This window comes from Somniosus microcephalus, chromosome 4, assembly GCF_052327205.1.
Source record: "Somniosus microcephalus isolate GS21.2 chromosome 4, FLI_Smic_1.0, whole genome shotgun sequence".
NCBI lineage: Eukaryota > Metazoa > Chordata > Chondrichthyes > Squaliformes > Somniosidae > Somniosus > Somniosus microcephalus.
In genome coordinates, this window is record NC_140990.1 from 122,489,496 (window position 1) to 122,509,675 (window position 20,180).

The 20,180-nt window shown below is 49.0% G+C and overlaps 1 pseudogene; it reads left to right on the forward strand.

The window, feature by feature from the left end:
* Positions 1 to 255: 255 nt before the first annotated feature.
* Positions 256 to 20,180, forward strand: part of LOC147119723 (uncharacterized) — a 69,556-nt pseudogene continuing 49,631 nt past the window's right edge.

A 20,180-nucleotide genomic window follows, 5' to 3' on the forward strand; every position in this document is an offset into this window, starting at 1 on the left:
ATGATGACTGGTCAGGAAGCGCCTGTAAATGAAGCCGGAATAGATACTGGTTAGGGAGCGTCTGTAAATGGAAGAGAAATGATGACTGGTCAGGGAGAGTTTGTAGGTGAAATTACTATTTTTAGTGAACAAATATATCATTGATTTTAATGAGACTCTTTTCCGTGTCCCAGCTCTTATAAATACTGGCTATAAAGGGGCCGGACTCTCTGGAGACTCCACACCACTGGCTCCGTGTGTAAGTGATCTACCATCAGATTAATGTGCCTCTGCTGTTGGGTGTTTAACAAAGTGTCCGAAGCACTTCACAAAAGGTGAGGAACCAGTGAGTGTAGAACTGAACCCAGCCAGAGTCAGCACCTTCAGGGGAGGGGAACCAGTGAGTGTAGAACTCAACCCAGCCAGAGTCAGCACCTTCAGGGGAGGAGAGGGAGGGGAACCAGTGAGTGTAGAACTGAACCCAGCCAGAGTCAGCACCTTCAGGGGAGGAGAGGGAGGGGAACCAGTGAGTGTAGAACTGAACCCAGCCAGAGTCAGCACCTTCAGGGGAGGAGAGGGAGGGGAACCAGGGGCAGAATTTTCTTTCTTTTTATTCATTCATGGGACGTAGTCGTCGCTGGCAAGGCCAGCATTTATTGCCCATCCCTAATTGCCCTTGAGAAGGTGGTGGTGAGCCGCCTTCTTGAACCGCAGTAGTCCGTGTAGTGATGGTACTCCCACAGTGCTGTTAGTGAGGGAGTTCCAGCATTTTGTCCCAGCGACGATGAAGGATCGGCGATATACTTCTAAGTCAGGATGGTTTGTGACTTGGAGGGAAACTTGGAGATGGTGGGGTTCCCATGCGCCTGCTGCCCTTGTCCTTCTAGGTGGAAGAGGTCGCGGATTTGGGAGGTGCTGCCGGAGAAGCCTTGGCGAGTTGCTGCAGTGCATCTTGTATATGGTACACACTGCAGCCACGGTACGCCGGTGGTGGAGGGAGTGAATGTTTAAAGTGGTGGATGGGGTGCCAATCAAGCGGGCTGCTTTGTCCTGGATGGTGTCGAGCTTCTTGAGTGTTGTTGGAGCTGCACTCATCCAGGCAAGTGGAGAGTATTCCATCACACTCCTCACTTGTGCCTTGTAGATGGTGGAAAGGCTTTGGGGAGTCAGGAGGTGAGACACTCGCCACAGAATACCCAGCCTCTGACCGGCTCTTGTTGTCGCAGTGTTTATGTGGCTGGTCCAGTTAAGTTTCTGGTCAATGGTGACTCCCAGAATGTTGATGGTGGGGGATTCGGCGATGGTAATGCGCTGAATTTGAGGAGGTCGTGGTTAGATTCTTGCTTGCTGGGGATAGTCATTGCCTGGTACTTGTGTGGCACGAATGTTACTTGCCACTTATCAGCCCAAGCCTGAATGTTGTCCAGGTGTTGCTGCATGCGGGCATGGACTGCTTCATTATCTGAGGAGTTGGGACTGGAACTGAAAGCTGTGCAGTCATCAGCGAACATCCCCACTTCTGACCTTACGTTGTAGGGAAGGTCATTGGTGAAGCAGCTGAAGATGGTTGTGTCAAGGGCACTGCCCTGAGGAACTCCTGAAGCAATGTCCTGGGGCCGGGTTTATAAATAGAGGAACAGAATATAAAAGCAAAGAGATCACGCTCGAACTTTATAAATCACTGGTTAGGCCTCAGCTGGAGTATTGTGGACAATTCTGTTACCACACTTCAGGAAAGATGCAAGGGCCTTAGGAAGGGTCCAGAGGAATTTACCAGGATGTTACCAGGGATGAGGGACCTCCGTTATGAGGAGAGGTTGGAAAAGTTAGGACTGTTCTCCTTGGGACAGAGAAGGTTAAGAGGTGACCTAATCGAGTTTTCAAGGTGATGAGAGGTTTGATAGAATAGAGAGAGAAAAATTATTCCCTCTGGAAAGTGGATCAATAACTAAAGGTCATAGATTCAAAATCATTGGCAGAAGATCTAGAGGGAGGATCTAGAGGGGAGAGGAGAGGGATTTTTCTCACTTAGCGAGTGGTCGGGATCTCAACTCCTCGAACTGAAAAGGTGGTGGAAGCTGATTCCATAAAGAATTTTAAACGGGAGTTGGACAGGAACTTGAGAACGAGGAACTTCGAGAGTTACAGACAAAAAACAGGAATGTGGGACTGAAAACAACGGCTCTTTCACAGGGCCGGCACAGCATGATGGGCCGAATGGCCTCCTTCTGTGCTGAGAGTTTCTCTGATTGTATGAATTCAGAGACCTTTCCCTTAGCCCTGATATGTGATCATCAGCTTGTTTTCACATTACATCACGCCATCAAAAGTTAACAACAACTCCAGATAGGAGAAAATAATGAGAACCTAGAACTTCTGTAAAAATTCGTTTGAGATGTGGGCGTCTCTGGCAAGGCCAGCATTTATTGTCCATCCCTAATTGCCCTTGACAAGGTGGTGGTGAACCACCTTCTTGAACCACTGCAGTCCGTGTGGTGAAGGTACTCCCACAGTGCTGTTAGGGAGGGAGTAACAGGATTTTGACCCAGCGACGATGAAGGATCGGCGATATACTTCTAAGTCAGGATGGTGTGTGACTTGGAGGTGGTGGTGTTCCCAAGCATCTGCTGCCCTTGTCCTTCTAGGTGGAAGAGGTTGCGGGTTTGGGAGGTACTGCTGAAGAAGCCTTGGCGAGTTGCTGGTAACTCAGTTAATTCACTGAATTCCTCGCCAGTACGTGTTTTCCCTTTGGGTGAATGAGATTAGTATCAGTCCCTGGTTCATTATCTTATTGCACATTTCACTCTCTTGTCATTTCATTGTTATTCCACAAGTGAAACATTTAATTCTGAGCCTTTCTTTGATTCTGTGCCAGTCAGAGCTTCACTGCCCTTGTTCTAAACTCTAATTAGAAAGATAATGTTGCTCACAGTTGTCCTGTCCTTACAATTATCTCTCGAGCTCTCTCACCGGTCGTTTCTAATTAACTTATCCAATTGAGCAGGTGATGATGTCATGTCCGAAGCTGCTGGTTCTGTAAGGGTCAGTCTTAGTTCAAACGTTCAGTGGTCCCTGACAGGAAACCTCGGAGAGAAGGAAAAACAGTTGAAGATAATGTGATATGTTTGGATTTCAGCACAGGGTGGAGGGAGAGTGTGTGGGACGGGGATTTACAGCTTTAGGGGAACAAGAGTGGAAAGAATGTCCCACAGACACGTGGACTCAGTGTCTCAGAATATGGGGTCGGTCATTTAAGACTGAGATGAGGAGACATTTCTTCACTCAGGGTGGTGAATCTTTGGAATTCCCTACCCCAGAGGGCTGTAGCTGCTCAGGCCTTGAGTATAATCAAGACTGAGATCGACAGATTTTAGGATACTAAGGGAATCAAAGGATATGGGGATAGTTTGGGAAGGTGGAGTTGAGGTTGAAGATCAGCCATGATCATATTGAATGGTGGAGCAGACTCGAAGGACCGAATGGCCCACTCCTGCTCCTATTTTTTATATTCTTATGTTCTTAATTGTCTATTTTGAATTTCTGTCCTGTATTAACAGTGATGACTTTTGTAAACTCCTTTTACAGGGTATCAGAAGGGGAGGATTTGCAGACGGGAAACTCAAAGCAAACATCACATCAAGATCTGACAGAGTCACACGATTCCTCGGGACCTGAATATCATCAGATTTTGAATATGGAAGGAAAATGCACCAATCACAGTGCACAGAAACTAGACATGTGCTCAGTGAGTGGACGAGGCTTCAACCAATCACCTGGCCTGTCAAGACACAAATGCAGTCACTCCAGGGAGAAACCATGTAAATGTGGGGACTGTGGGAAGGGATTCAGTTCCCTGTCCCAGCTGGAAACTCATCGATGCTCTCACACTGGGGAGAGGCCGTTCACCTGCTCCATGTGTGGGAAGGGGTTTATTCAGTCATCCACCCTGCTGATACACCAGTGAGTTCACACTGGGGAGAGGCAGTTCACCTGCTCTGTGTGTGGGAAGGGATTCAATAATTCATCCCACCTGCTGACACACCAGCGAATTCACACTGGGGAAGAGACCATTCATCTGCTCCATGTGTGGGAAGGGATTCACTCGGTCATCCCACCTGCTGAAACACCAGCGAGTTCACAAGTGACTGCAGAGGTTATATTCTGATGTTATTGCTGCTGTTAATCACATCCCGGACTGACTCATGTTCATTCTGACAGTTGGCGATTGTTTCTGCTGATGTTAATAACCCCTGTAACTGGGCTGGAGTTTAATATTCAGGATATATGTCAAATAAATCAGTTTGCTTTAAACACGTTGTTGTGGATTTTTCACGTTCCCACCTGAGTGTTTAGCATCACCTGGCTGGAGTTCAGAAAGGACAATCTAGGGGGAGGATCGCACGGTGGGAACAGAACTACAGCCTAGACACAGTCCTTCAGGGCCACACTGAGAGGGGCAAACGGCACTTTGGTGTTTCTCGTCTCTCTTCACTGACAGCAAAGCTCCCGTGCAGGTTAATCTTGAGGCCTGTAAGGAATGTGTCCCTGCAGCTCTCTTCCATGGGTCAGAGCTCCTAGGCACGGAACAGAAGGCTCCTTTACAACTGTGTTTAGAGTCAGGAAGAACAACGGTGAATGCTGGAAACGTGCTGTCAAATCAGAGATTGGTGTCAAACTACGATCTGTTCCTGACTGAAAGTGAAATGGCAGGGTTAAGTTTCCAGTCTAAAAATGACTGGTAATTATTCCACGAAGATTTAATATGTGTGTGTGACAGTCCTGAGTCTCCCATTTTAAGGCAGGTGTTAGCTCATTTAAAATAAACCCGTTTAAAATAAATTGGTTAAAGTCTGCATTAAAATAGCAGAGGGAGGAGTTCACAGGAGCCTGTTAACTGCTGGTACAATTATACAACAGACATTTGATCTCCAGATAAAGAAGGACCTGCAGCATGTTTCCAGGAATTCCCTGTTTTATTGATGTGTACGTGTTAGACACCAGGATAACTGAAAATACACGATGCGGAACATCCACGGGGTTACTCCAGGATCACTCCCGCTGTGGAACTCCACCACTGATCCTGCACCAATCATCACCCACTGGAGGTTTATATCAGGAGCTTCTGTGTGATGGTGAGGTGATCACTGGACAATAAAGTGCAGAGACTGGTGGGTGGCTGCTCATTATCCTCGGTGTGATTTAATCCCCTTTCCCACTGAATACTGCGGACAGACAGGCTCACCTTGGGAACGGAATGGTCATTGTGACATCACTTTCTAAACAAGAGCCCACAAGACAATGGGTTATCAATAAATGTTAAAGGAATTCAATGCTCTGAAGTTACGTTTTAAATGAAAGGAAATAAAATGCTGAAAAATAATTGGTGAAAATGTATCTCTGTGGAATGCATTCGCACACATTAAGGATGATGTGTTTTGTTTACACACTCACACATATAACAAACACTTTGTGCGAGGCGCTTTTCAGTTCTGCTTAGCCCGATGGATTTAACTTTCTGTGACCTTTAGGACCCTGCGGCAGCCCATCCGGCGGGGCCCAGTGGATCAGGATATAAAGAGACCGCGCGCTGTTCTTCCTCCTCCCACTGCCTGGGGGAATAGGCCAGATATTTAAAGGGACAGGGACTCCCCTTTCTCTGCATATTTATATTTAAAGGGACAGACCCTTTATCTTGGAGTGTCGGTGAACTTCACTCACAGAGATCCCATTAACAGTCACTCCCTTCTGTACTGTGCAGTGATTGTAAACCTGTCTGTTTCAGTGACTTGAGCCTTTCTAAAATGTCTCTATTTTTGACGATCCATTTGACTTGATTGGTTATTTTGGAAAGACTTCAGAATTTTGCAGTGTGACGAAGGTTTCCTTTAAAGGTGGAATAGCATTTGTTTCAAAATATTCTATTCTAACCCTCCCCCACCCCGCCCCCACTCCCGCTTTAAAACACTCTGCACTCTGACTGGGAAGATCCCAAATTCATTCCTTGATCTGGGCTGTGAGTTGATCTCAACCAAGGCAGCAGTTCAGGGGCCATAATTGGCCTCAGTACCACTGGGCTAAGTGTAAACATCAGCCAGTGCTCCTGTTCTTGATGGCGATCCAGTGACCTCAACTGGGAAGTGTGTGGCTGTCAATTGAGGGCAGGATTGGACCCGGCTGTGATGACTACCACAGTGGAAATCCTGCTGACACTGAGTCGGCTGATGGTGAGGCACTAGAGGTTAACTAATGTCTGTGGAATTGCACCCAGCCAGATTCAGAAACCTCTGGAGAGAAGGGGAGAAACAAAATCCCAGATGGTGTAATGCATGTTTTTAGACAGTAGGAATGGATTCAGTTGCCCGTCTGCGGTGGAAACTCATGGATACAGTCACACCGGGGAGAGGCCGTTCACCAGCTGAGTGTGGAAAGAGATTCACTCGTTTATCTCACCTATTAGCTCACGAACATGTTTGTAATGGGGAGAATCCATTCACTGCTCTGTATGTGGAAAGTGATTCAATCGACCATCCCATTTACTGACACACCAGCACAGTCACACCGGAGAGAGACCGTTTAGATATTTCACGTGTGGGAAGGGATTCAATCCGTTGTCCCAACTGTTGACACTCCTGAGTGTCCACATTGAGAACAGTTGCTGTAAATACTCTGTGAGAAAAGCTTTCAAAGTTCAAAGCAGCTGATGTACAACCAGCGCATTGATACTGGAGAGAGGCTGTTTCAATATCCTGTGTGTGGGAAGAAATTCACCCCACCTGCTGAGACTCCAGTGAGTTCACATGTGACTGCAGGGGTTTGGAATCTGTTATTAACATAGAAACATAGAAGATAGGAGCAGGAGTAGGCCATTCGGCCCCTCGAGCCTGCTCCGCCATTCAATGAGATCATGGCTGATCATCCAAACTCAGTACCCTGTCCCTGCCTTCCCCCCATATCCCTTGATCCCTTTAGCCTTAAGAAATATATCTAACTCCTTCTTGATCCCATCCAGGACAGAACCATGGCAGAGTGCCCGTGCACTTGGGTTTCTGTGTGAATTATTGATGAATTTTCTCTCAATGGGGTCACAGAAATTCATTCCCCATTCACTAATTGGGGCTTTCAATGGCTGGGTTGTTCCCCAGATATATTTCTTAAGGCTAAAGGGATCAAGGGATATGGGGAGAAGGCAGGGACAGGGTACTGAATTTGGATGATCAGCCATGATCTCATTGAATGGCGGAGCAGACTCGAGGGGCTGAATGGCCTACTCCTGCTCCTATCTTCTATGTTTCTATGTAATACTCTGTGGTGGAGAATGTGCCCCATTCACACTGGAGGAGGCAATGCGCAGGCGTAGTGGCCACCTATATTTGAAGCATGCGCACTGTCATTCTGACCCAGGACGGCGAGTGCGTCAAGCGGACAAAAGCTGCAGATGCGATTTACGCTGATTACGAATCAGCGGGGTGCAGGAAGGTAATGCACTCGGTGGGTAGATTTCATAAACACCTGGTGTAGGCCGCAAGCCCTAAATGAGAACCTACAGGTTCCGTGTTTCCAGCTTGGAGGCTTTTTCCCAGGAACAGGCCCAGGTTAACGGGCGCCATCTTTGTAAAGGACAGATGAGGGTTTGTACATCGCCATCTTGCTTGATACTATGATATTGCGCAGCCATCTTTGTAAAGAAAGCACTAAGGGTCGTGGCTTCAGGGTCCCAGTGAGTGTGGAACTGAACCCAGCCAGAGTCAGCACCTTCAGGGGAGGAGAGGGAGGGGAACCAGTGAGTGTGGAACTGAGCCCAACCAGAGTCAGCACCTTCAGGGGAGGAGAGGGAGGGGAACGTGTGAGTGTTAAACTGAATCAAGCCAGAGTCAGCACCTTCAGGGGAGGATAGGGAGGGGAACCAGTGAGTGTAGAACTGAACCCAGCCAGAGTCAGCACCTTCAGGGGAGGAGAGCGAGGGGAACCAGTGATTGTAGAACTGAACCCAGCCAGAGTCAGCACCTTTATACAGTCATGACAGCACAGAGGAGGTCATTCGGCCCATCGAGTCCATGCCGGCTCTCTGTACAGCAATACATTCAATCCCATTCCCCTGCTCTATCCCCATAGCCCTGCAAGTGTATTTCCTTCAAATAACTATCCAGTCTCCCTTTGAAATCATTAAGTGTCTCTGGTCTCTGCTTCCACCACTTCCATTGGCAGCGAGTTCCAGGTCTTCGCCACTCGCTGTGTAAAAATATTTTTCCTCACATCCCCCTGTATCTCTTGCCCAAAACCTAAATCTGTGTCCCTTCATCCTTGTGCCATCAACTAGTGGGAACAGCCTTTCCTCATCTAGCCTATCCAAACACGTCATAATCTCGTACACCTCTATCAAATCACCCCTCAACCTGCTTTGCTCTAATGAAAACAAATCCAGCTGCTCCAACCTGTCCTTGTAACTAAGATCCCCAATCCCCGGAACCATTCTGGTAAATCTCCTCTGCACCCTCTCAAGGGCCTTCACATCCTTCCTAAAATGTGGTGACCAGAACTGGACGCAATACTCCAGTTGTGGCCTAACCAGCGCTTTATAAAGGTTGAGCATAACTTCTCTACTTTTGTACTCAATATCTCTAGTTATTAAGCCCAAGATCCCAAAGGCTTTGTTAACCACTCTCTCAATATGTCCTGCCACCTTCAGGGACCTATGCACATTAACTCCCAGGTCCCTCTGTCACTGCACACTCTTTAAAACTGTGCCATTAAGTGTATATTGCCTCTCCCTGTTCCTTCTGCCAAAATGCATCACCTCACACTTCTCTGTATTAAATTCCATCTGCCACTTGTCTGCCCATTCTGCTAGCCTTTCTATGCCCTGTTGCAGTCGATTGATATCATCATCACTGTTTGCCACACCCCCAAGTTTGGTGTCATCGACAAATTTAGAAATTCTACTCTGTATTCCAATAGCCAGGTCATTTATATATATCAAAGAAATCAGTGGCCTTAGCACTGACCCTTGGGGAACACCACTGTCTACCATCCTCCCGTCTGAAAAACAGCCATTTACCACAACTCGCTGTTTTCTGTTCTTAAGCCAATTCCTTATCCAAGCTGCCACTGACCCACCTATTCCATGAGCCTCAATTTTGTTAACAATTCTTCTATGTGGTACTTTGTCAAATGCCTTCCCTGTAAACAACATCCACTGCATTCCCTTCATCAATCCTCTCTGTAACTTCATTAAAAAAACACGATCTGCCTTTTACAAATCCATGTTGGCTTTTCTTAATCAGCTTAAACCTCTCCAAATGCCCGTTAATTGTTTTCCTCGATTATTGTTTCTAAAACTTTACACACCACTGATGTTAAACTGACCGGCCTGTAGTTACTTGGATTGTCCTTACACCCTTTCTTGAACAATGGTGTCATATTTGCCACAAGGGAAAATTGGAAAATGATGGCAAGTCCTTCCACTATCTCCTTCCCCAATTCCCTTAGCAACCAGGGATGCAAGCCATCTGGTATTCGATTCAAACTCTCCACACTTCAGATTTCGCACCATCTCTCCTGAAGGTGCTGGTAAAAGCAGAGAATACGGTTAACATCCCACACAATTGTAACAGAAGAGCCCCAGAGCTGGGCCCCCCTTGTACAGTCCCAGGGTTGGAACCCCATTGTATAGTCCCAGGATTGGAATCCCCATGTACAGTCCCAGGGTTGGAATCCCCATGTACAGTCTAAGGGTTGGAATCCCACTGTACAGTCCCAGGGTTGGAATCCCCTTGTACAGTCCCAGGGTTGGAAGCCCCATGTACAGTCCCAGGGTTAGAATCCCCATGTACAGTCCCAGGGTTAGAATCCCCATGTACAGTCCCAGGGTTGGAATCCCCATGAACAGTCCCAGGGTTGGAAGCCCCATGTACAGTCCCAGGGTTAGAATCCCCATGTACAGTCCCAGAGTTGGAATCCCCATGAACAGTCCCAGGGTTGGAAGCCCCATGTACAGTCCCAGGGTTAGAATCCCCATGTACAGTCCCAGGGTTAGAATCCCCATGTACAGTCCCAGGGTTGGAATCCCCCTGTACAGTCCCGGGTTTGGAGTCCCCCTGTGCTGCCCCAGGGTTGGAGTGCCCCTGTGCCGCCCCGGGGTTGGAGGGCCCCCCTGTGCCGTCCCGGGGTTGGAGTGTCCCCCTGTGCCGTCCCGGGGTTGGAGTGCCCCCCTGTGCTGTCCCGGGGTTGGAGTGCCCCCCGTGCCGTCCCAAGGTTGGGGGGTCCCCCGTGCTGTCCCAGGGTTGGGGGGCCCCCCTCTGCCATCCCGGGGTTGGAGTGCCCCCCTCTGCTGTCCCGGGATTGGGGGGCCCCCCCGGTGCCGTCCCGGGTTTGGGGCCCCCCCCCGGTGGTGTCCCGGTCTTTGGGGGCCCCCCCGGTGCCGTCCTGGGGTTGGGGGACCCCCCGGTGCTGTCCCGGGGTTGGGGGGCCCCCCTCGGTGGCGTCCCGGGGTTGGGGCCCCGCCCCAGTGCCGTCCCGGGGCTGGCAAGTCCATGAGCAACACCGAATGCGGATCTCAGGCCCCGAGTCAGCCGGCGGACGTGCCCTCCTGTGTAGGGCTTTCTTGTTGCATCAGTTTGAGCTGGAGTGGAGAGGGGGGAGAAGCTGCTGGGTTTAACCCCCAGTACTTCTGAGCTCAGTGGGACCCAACAATTTCCAATGTGGGACTGCGAAGGGAGGTGGATTCTAGGGGAGATTAAGTTGCTAAACAGATACTGTCCATACAGTGTAAAAGATTATCATTTTAGGAGCAAGTATTTCTGTAGAGGCTTCAATCCATTTTATATACACAGATTTTTTTTAATTGATTTGATATGGGTGTCACTAGCAAGGCCAGCATATATTGCCAGTCCCCAGTTGCCCGTTGAGAAGGTGATGCTGGGCCTCCTTCTTGAACCTCTGCAGCCCGTGTGATAAACGTACCCTCAGAATGCTGTTAGGTGAGGAGTTCCAGGATTTTCACCCAGCGACGATGTAGGAACAGCGATATGTGCCCTAGTCAGGATAGTGTGTGACTTGGAGGGGAACTGGGAGGTGATGGTGTTCCCATGCACCTGCTGCCCTTGTCATTCTGTTGCAAAATGTGGAAGCTGGTGGACCCCATTGAGGCTCATGGTGATTACATTTGCGATAAGTGTTTGCTGCTACAGGAACTCAAGCTCCATGTTAAAGAGCTTGAGACCGAGCTTCAGACACTGCGACACATCAGGGAGGGGGAGAAGTTCCTGGAGTCTATGTTTCAGGAGGTGGTCACACCTATGAAATTAATCACTGCAGATGTAGTCCGTGGTCAGGGACAGGACGGTGTGACAATGATTGAGGAAGGTACAGGGATCCAGGATGTAGTGTTGAAGAAGCTGCAGCCCTTGCTCTTGTCAAGCAGGATCGAGGTTCTTACTCCCTGTGAGGGTGGGAGCGGGGACTGCAGGGAGGATGAGCAACCTGGCCACAGCACCGTGGTACAGGGGGCCATTCAAGTGGAGGGAGTAAAAATAAATGTTGTAGTGGTAGGGGATAGTATCATTAGGGGGATAGATAGGGTTCTCTGCAGTCAAGAGCGGGAGTCCCGAAGGCTGTGTTACCTGCCCGGTGCCAGGGTTAAGGGCATCTCTTCTGGGCTGGAAAGAAACTTGGAGTGGGAGGGGGAGGATCCAGTTGTCGTGGTCCATGTTGGTACAAACGACGTAGGTAGGACAAGGAAGACGGTTCTGTTAAAGGTGTATGAGCAGCTAGGGGTCAAATTAAAAAACAGAACCTCAAGGGTAATAATCTCTGGGTTATTACCTGAGCCACGAGCGAATTTGGCTAGGATAAATAAAATTAAAGAGTTAAATGCGTGGCTCAAAGACTGGTGTGGGAGAAATGGGTTTTGCTTCTTGGGACACTGGCACCAGTACTGGGACAGGAGGGAGCTGTTCCGTTGGGACAGACTCCACTTGGCCAGTGCTGGGACTAGAGTCCTGGCAAATCATATAACTAGGGCTGTAGAGAGGGCTTTAAACTAATTAGTGGGGGGGGGGAGGTTTCTGGAGAGCAAATAATAGAAATGACAATGGAGAAGGTCATAGACTTAGGTAGCAGTGGGGGAATTAATAAACAGAATGTGTCAGGAAGGGACAGAAGGTATGGAGTAAAAAGTAAAGTACTAAAAGGGGAAGAAACAGGAACTAAGTGTTACAAAACATATTTGAAACTTCTTTATCTGAATGCACGTAGCATTCGAAACAAAATGAATGAGTTAACGGCACAAATAATGACATATGGGTATGATCTTGTGGCCATTACAGAAACATGGCTGCAGGGTGACCATGACTGGGAATTAAACATACCAGGTTATTTAACAGTCAGGAAGGACAGGCAGGAAGGGAGGGGAGATGGGGTGGCTATGTTAATAAAGGAAGGAATCACTATAATACAGAGAAATGATATTGGGTCAAAGGAGCAGGATAGTGAAACAATTTGGGTGGAGATAAGGAATAATAAGGGGAAAAAACACTAGTGGGTGTAGTCTATAGGCCTCTGAACAGTTGCAACTCTGTTGGACGGAGTATTAATCAGGAAATAGTTGAGGCTTGTAATAAGGGAACATCTATAATTATGGGGGATTTTAATTATCATATTAACTGGACAAATCAAATTGGGCAGAGCAGCCTTGAGGATGAGTTCATTGAGTGTATTAGGGATGGGTTTCTTGAGAAGTATGTAACTGAACCGACCAGGGGGCAAGCAACCTTAGATTTGGTCCTGTGTAATGAGACAGGATTAATTAAAAATGTCCTAGTAAAGGATCCCCTTGGAATGAGTGACCATAACATGGTTGAATTCCATATTCAATTAGAGGGTGAGAAGGTTGGATCTCAAACAAGCGTGCTGAGCTTGAATAAAGGAGACTATGAAGGTATGAGAGCGGAATTGATTAGAGTGGACTGGGAAAATAGATTAAAGGGTAAGACGGTACATGATCAGTGGTGTACATTTAAGGAGTTATTTTACAACTTCCAAAAAATATATATTCCACTGAGGAAAAAAGGGTGTAAAAGAAAAGATAGCCATCCGTGGCTAAATAATGTAATTAAGGATAGTATCCGACTAAAAACAAGGGCATATAAGGTAGCCAAATCTAGTGGGAGGATAGAAGATTGGGAAGTCTTTAAAAGACAGCAAAAAATAACTAAAAGGTTGATTAAGAAAGGGAAGATAGATTATGAAAGTAAATTAGCAAAAAGTATGAAAACAGACAGCAAAAGTTTCTATAGTTATATAAAAAGAAAAAGGGTGGCTAAAGTAAATGTTGGTCCCTTAGAGGATGAGACCGGGAAATTAATGGTGGGAAACATGGAGATGGCAAAAACACTGAATGAATATTTTGTATCAGTCTTTACGGTAGAGGACACTAAGAATATCCCAACACTGGACAAACAGGGGGCTCTAGGGGGGGAGGAGCTAAATACGATTAAAATCACTAAGGAAGTGGTACTTGGTAAAATGATGGGACTCAAGGCGGATAAATCCCCTGGACCTGCTGGCTTGCATCCTAGGGTCTTGAGGGAAGGGGTGGTCGGGATTGTGGATGCATTGGTAATAATTTTCCAAACTCCCTGGACTCAGCAAAGGTCCCAGCAGATTGGAAAACTGCTAATGTAACACCCTTATTTAAAAAGGGTAGTAGGCAGAAGGCTGGAAACTATAGACCTGTTAGCCTAACATCTGTGGTTGGTAAAATGTTAGAGTCCATTATTAAGGAGACAGTAACGGGACATTTGGATAAACATAATTTAATAGGACAAACTCAGCATGGTTTCATGAAGGGGAAGTCACGTTTGACAAATTTGCTTGAGTTTTTTGAGGAAGTAACATACAGGGTGGATAAAGGGGAACCAGTGGACGTAGTGTATTTAGACTTCCAAAAGGCATTTGACAAGGTGCCTAACAAAAGATTATTGCTCAAGATAAAAAATCACGGGATTGGGGGTAATATTCTGGCGTGGGTGGAGGATTGGCTCTCTAACAGAGAGTTGGGATAAATGGTTCGTTCTCAGACTGGCAACCAGTAACTAGTGGTGTTCCGCAGGGGTCAGTGCTGGGTCCCCAACTCTTTACAATCTATATTAACGATTTGGAGGAGGGGACCGAGTGTAACATATCAAAGTTTGCAGATGATACAAAGATGGGACGGAAAGTAGTGAGTGAGGAGGACATTAAAAACCTGCAAAGGGACATAGGCAGGCTAAGTAAGTGGGCAGAGATTTGGCAGATGGAATACAATACTGGAAAGTGTGAGGTTATGCACTTTAGCAGGAAAAATCATAGAGCAAGTTATTATCTTAATGGCAAGAAACTGGAAAGTACTGTAGTACAAAGGGATCTGGGGGTCCTGGTGCACGAAACTCAAAAAGTTAGTATGCAGGTGCAGCAAGTGATCAAGAAGGCCAATGGAATGTTGGCTTTCATTGCTAGGGGGATAGAATATAAAAACAGGGAGGTATTGCTGCAGTTGTACAAGGTATTGGTGAGACCGCACCTGGAATATTGCATGCAGTTTGGTGTCCATACTTAAGAAAAGACATACTTGCTCTCGAGTCAGTACAAAGAAGGTTCACTCGGTTAATCCCGGGGATGAGGGGGTGGTCATATGAGGAGAGGTTGAGTAGATTGGGACGCTACTCATTGGAGTTCAGAGGAATGAGAGGCGATCTTATTGAAACATATAAGATTGTGAAGGGGCTTGATCGGGTGGATGCGGTGAGGATGTTCCCAATGATGGGTGAAACTAGAACTAGGGGGCGTAATTTTAGAATAAGGGGCTGCTCTTTCAAAACTGAGATGAGGAGAAACTTCTTCACTCAGAGGGTGGTAGGTTTGTGGAATTTGCTGCCCCAGAAAGCTGTGGAAGCTACATCATTAAATAAATTTAAAACAGAAATAGATAGTTTCCTAGAAGTAAAGGGAATTAAGGGTTACGGGGAGCGGGCAGGAAATTGGACATGAGTCTAGGTTCGGAATGGTCATGGTCCTGTGGGTAGTGGAGTGGGCCCAGGGGCCTTGTAGCCTGCTCCTGCTCCTTCTGTGTTCAAATTCTGTGTTAGATTTCAGGAGATGGTTTTATTCCTGTTCCTGGCTGGGGTGGAGGTTGCCTTTACAGAAGGTAAGTACTGTAGAAAATATAGGGTCAGAGTGATCTCCTGGACGAGTTTCGATCGCCTAGATGGGTCGGAGAGGAATTTCCCAGATTTCTTTCTCCCAAATTGGCCATTGGGTCTTTTATCTGATTTTTCGCCTCTCCCGGGAGATCACATGGGTTCGGGTGGATGGAGAGTGATGAAAGATTTGCGGTTAGGATCAGATCAGCCATGATCTTACTGAATGGTGGAGCAGGCTCGAGGGGCCGATTGGCCTACTCCTGCTCCTATTTCATATGTTCTTATGTTCTTATTCTAGGTGGTGGAGGTCGCGTGTTTGGGAGGTGCCGTCAAAATTCTAGTCAAGTTGCAGATGTATAAAATCGCTCTCTTTCACCCCTCCCCCTCCCACCTCGCTCCCTCTCCTCCCATTGAGGCCAGAGTCTTGTGTAGGCCCAGACCGGGTGGTGGGTTCACTTCCCTGAAGGACATTAGTGAACCAGTTGGGTTTTTACGACAATCCGGCAGCTTTCATGGTCACTTTTTTCTGGTGCCGGCCCCACAAATTCCCAGATGCATTCAGCTCAATTTCACAACCTGCCTTTGTGTTTTTGTGGGTTCTCTCTCACCCTCCCTTTTTCCTGTTTCAAGTTAATTCTACAGGGTATTAGAAGGGGAAGATTTGCAGACAGGAAGCTCAAACCAAACACCACTTCAAGATCTGACAGAGTCACTCAATTGATCAGGATCTTTGAACATGGAAGCAGAAAACACCATTCAGAGCGGGGAGAAACCGTACACGTGTTCTGTGTGTGGACGAGGCTTCAGCCAATCCTCTGACCTGTCGAGTCACAAGTGCAGTCACACCGAGGAGAGGCCGTTCACCTGCTTCAAGTGTGGGAAGGGATTCACTCAGTCATCCCACCTTCTGAGACACCAGCGCACCCACACCGGGGAGAGGCTGTTCACCTGCTCTGAGTGTGGGAAGAGACTCACTCGGTCATCCACCCTGCTGACACACCAGCGACTTCACACTGGGGAGAGGCCATACACCTGCTCCGTGTGTGGGAAGGGTTTCACTCTGTCATCCCACCTGTTGGCACACCAGCGTGTTCACACTGACGAGAGACCTTTTAAATGCCCGGACTGCGGAAACTGCTACAAAAGTTCTGGGGAATTGATGTGTCATCAACGTGTTCACACTGATGAGAAACCGTTCAAGTACTCTCACTGCGGGACTGGGTTCAGGCAATCATCTCGCCTCACTGTACACCAGCGAGTTCACACCAGGGCGAGACCGTTCACCTGCTCTGAGTGTGGGAAGGGATTCACTCAGCTATCCCACCTGCTGAGACACCAGCGAGTTCACAAGTGACTGCAGGGGTTGGATTCTGATGTTGCTGCTGTTAATCACAGCCAGGAGTGAATCATGTTCACACTGACAGTTGGGGTTTGTTTCTGCTGATGTTAATAACCCCTGTAACTGGGCTGGAGTTTAAATTTCTGAATATATGTCAAATAAATCAGCTTTGCTTTGAACACATTGCTGTGGATTTTTGTCGTTCCCACCTGAGTGTTTAGCATCACCTGGCTGGAGCTCAGAAAGGACAATCTGGGGGAGGATCGTACAGCGGGGACACAACTACAGCCTGGACACAGTCCTTCAGGGCCGCAGTGAGAGGGGCAAATGGCATTTTGGTCTTTCTCGTCTCTCTTCACTGAAAGGAAAGTTGCTGGGCAGATTAAGAACATAAGAAAAGATCATAATGTAGGAATCGTCAGATCCCTAGCTGAAATACTGAGGTCGAGTCAGTCCGATAATTAAACGAAGTTTAATGTAAACTAAAGAACAAACAATGGAATGCAGGAGAAACAGTCAACAGGTCTTTTCTTAAGGCTGGCTTCACGAGGTCTCACCTGGGAACCTCCCAGCCTGACGTCATGACATCATCGCGTTTCCCGCCGTTCGGGACGTCACGTGACCAACGTGATGACGTCATCGTGCTGGTTCTGGAACTTACCGAGAACGGGTTATTTACAAACAGTAAACAAACATAGGTGCTGTCGCACTCTGTTAAAGGCAGTTATATAGTCATACAGGAGTCCCTTGGTGGCTTTGCCACATGTGCCCCCCCAGAAGTGTCTTTAAACACAAAAATCAATCACAGAGGAGGGTGGACAAGTCTGTTCGAATGACTCTGATATTCCTGGAGAGGAATAGGCTGGGCAGACGATGAGCTGGCCTGCGGAACAGTCCGGTCAGGTGTGGCGGCAGCGGGCGGCCGCCCACGACGCGGTGGCTGCGCTGCCTCAACCGGTCGCTCGAGGTCCAGGTGTGCAGCCTTGAGGCGGTCCACAGAAATCTGGTCAGGCTTGCCCCCAACGTCCACTAAAAAACTCTTGGCACCCGCCTGCAGTACCTGGAAAGGGCCTGTATATGGAGGTGTGAGAGGACGACTGTGGGCGTCATGTTGACAAAAACGAATTTAGCCTGCATAAGCTCCGGCGGAACGCGTGACGCGGGCAAACCGTGATGTGATGTCGGAATTGGCCTAAAAGATTGAGCTGCGTCCCGGTGGGCCTCCAGTTGTTCGGCTGCCGACCAAGGTCGCGTTGGTGACGGAAGAAACTCACCTGGCACCCGGAGTGGCTGTCCATAAACCAGCTCGGCGGCCGATGCCTGCAGGTCCTCTTTGGGCACTGTGCATAACCCGATCATCACCCAAGGCAGCCTGTCTATCCATGCGGCCCCCTGGAGGCTGGCCCGCAGCGACGCCTTCAAGGACCGATGAAAGCGCTCACATAATTCATTTGCCTGCGGATGGTAAGCCGTGGTCCGATGGAGCTTGGTGCCCAAACCCAAGGCTACGGTGTTCCACAGTGTAGACGAGAATTGCGGCCCGCGGTCCGACGAAATATCAGATGGAATGCCGAAACGTGCAACCCAGGAGGAAAGAAAAGCCCGGGCGACATCCGCGGAGGTGGTGGACATCAAAGGAATGGCCTCTGGCCACCTGGTGGTACGGTTGACAATAGTCAAGAGATATGTGAAACCCTGTGATGGCAGTAGTGGGCCAACGAGGTCGACATGGATGTGATCGAAATGCCGCTCCGGTACTTCAAAAATGGCTACGGGAGCTTTGACATGCCGCTGCACCTTAGCCCGCTGGCACACGACGCAGGTGTTGGCCCAGTTGCGGACATCCTTGCGCATCCCTCTCCAGACGAACTTGGACGCCAGTAGTTTTTGTGAAGCCCTCACGCCAGGGTGCGCAAGCCCGTGGATGGCATCGAAAACGTTCCTCCGCCAGGACAGCGGAACGGGGACCCCAAGGAGACGTCGCAGAGCAAGGAGGCGCTGGCTGAGTGGAAAAGCACATCCGCTGGCTGAAGGCAGGAGGAGTCGGTACGGAAAGCTTGCATTTCCGGATCAGCCGCTTGGTCAGCAGCCATGAGTGAATAATCGAGTCCCAGCTGGACGGCCTGGACCGTCGCACGCGAGAGGCAATCGGCGACCATGTTGTCCTTGCTGGCCACGTGCCGTATGTTGGTGGTGAACTCAGAAATAAAGGTGAGCTGTCGTTGCTGTCGAGCCGACCACGGCTCAGCCGTCTTGGCCATGGCAAACGTCAGGGGCTTGTGATCCACAAACACGGTGAATTGGCGTCCCTCCAACAGAAAACGAAAATGGCGGTTGGCCAGAAACAACGCCAACAACTCCCTGTCGAACATGCTGTAACTGCGTTCATTACGACGCAATTGGCGACTAAAAAATGCCAGCGGTTGCCACGTCCCGTCGACCCATTGCTCCCGCACGGTGCCTACGGCGTAGTCCGAAGCATCAGTCGTAAGTGCAATGGTGGCGCCAGGCAGCGGGTGCGCCAACATCGTTGCGTTTGCGAGAGCATCTTTCGTGTCCACAAAAGCGCAATCCATCTCTGGTGTCCAGACCACAGGTTCCTTCCCCGGTTTCCCTCTGAGTGCCTCGTAGAGTGGCCGCATAAGCTGCGCGGCCCGGGGAACAAACTGATGGTAAAAATTTACCATACCGAGGAACTCCTGGAGTGCTTTAACGGATTGCGGGCGTGGAAAAGCAGCAATCGCCTCCACCTTCGACCGAAGTGGCACTGCTCCTTCCGCAGTGATGCGGTGGCCCAAAAAGTCGATCTGTCGCAGCCCAAATTGGCATTTGGCTGGGTTAATTATGAGGCCATGCTGATGGAGGCGGTGAAAAAGGAGTCGCAGGTGGCTGAGATGTTCCTCTTTCGAAGTACTGGCGACCAGGATGTCATCGAGATACACAAACAGGAACTTAAGATCCCGCAGCACTGAATCCATAAGGCGCTGGAACGCCTGCGCCGCATTCTTGAGCCCGAACAGCATTCGGAGGAATTCAAACAGTCCGAACGGGGTAATGACCGCCGTCTTCTGGATGTCCTGGGGGTGGACGGGCACTTGATGGTACCCCTGGACGAGGTCGATTTTGGAAAAAAACGAATTGCCCGCCAAATGTGCGGAGAAATCTTGGATGTACGGTATTGGGTACCGGTCAGGCGTCGTGACCTCATTGAGGCGCCGATAATCGCCGCAGGGCTGCCAACCACCGCCGGGCTTAGGGACAATATGAAGTGGCGAAGACCAGGGACTATCCGACCGGTGAACAATCCCCAGCCGCTCCATGGTGGCGACCTCCGCCTTCACGGCCTCAAGTTTACTGGGTTCCAGCCGCCGAGCCCGGGCATAGACCGGAGGGCCGGTCATCGTGATGTGGCGCTCCACACCATGTTTAGCGGTCGTTGCCGAGAAGGTGGGCCGAGTTAGATCCGGAAATTCCCCGAGAAGGCGGGCGAAGTCATCGGGCGCTGGCACGGTGCAGGAAACCGTGTGAGTCGCGCCTAAGTCCCGAAAGCACGGGATGGAGGCAAACGTGGTGCCGTGAATCAGACGGCGATTTCGTAAATCAACCAATAGGCCATTGGCACAGAAGAAGTCAGCGCCGAGGATTGCCTGTGCGATTTGGGCGGTGATAAACTCCCATAGGAAACG